We start from the raw sequence: 465 nt of genomic DNA on the forward strand, positions 1-465 counted from the left end.
GAGAAAGAAAAAATAGGAACTGGAGGAATCAACCTACCTGACTTTCAGGCTCTACTACAAAGCCACAGTTATCAAGACAGTATGGTACTGGCACAAAGACAGAAATTAAAAATCAATGGAACAAAATAGAAAGCCCAGAGATAAATCCACGCACATATGGACACCTTATCTTTGACAAAGGAGGCAAGAATATACAATGGATTAAAGCAATCTCTTTAACAAGTGGTGCTGGGAAATCTGGTCAACCACATGCAAAAGAATGAAACTAGAACACTTTCTAACACCATATACAAAAATAAACTCAAAATGGATTAAAGATCTAAACATAAGACCAGAAACTATAAAACTCCTAGAGGAGAACATAGGCAAAACACTCTCCGACATACATCACAGCAGGATCCTCTATGACCCACCTCCCAGAATATTGGAAATAAAAGCAAAAATAAACAAATGGGACCTAATTAA

The sequence above is a fragment of the Bison bison genome, unplaced genomic scaffold, assembly GCF_000754665.1.
Source record: "Bison bison bison isolate TAMUID 2011002044 unplaced genomic scaffold, Bison_UMD1.0 scf7180017862165, whole genome shotgun sequence".
NCBI lineage: Eukaryota > Metazoa > Chordata > Mammalia > Artiodactyla > Bovidae > Bison > Bison bison.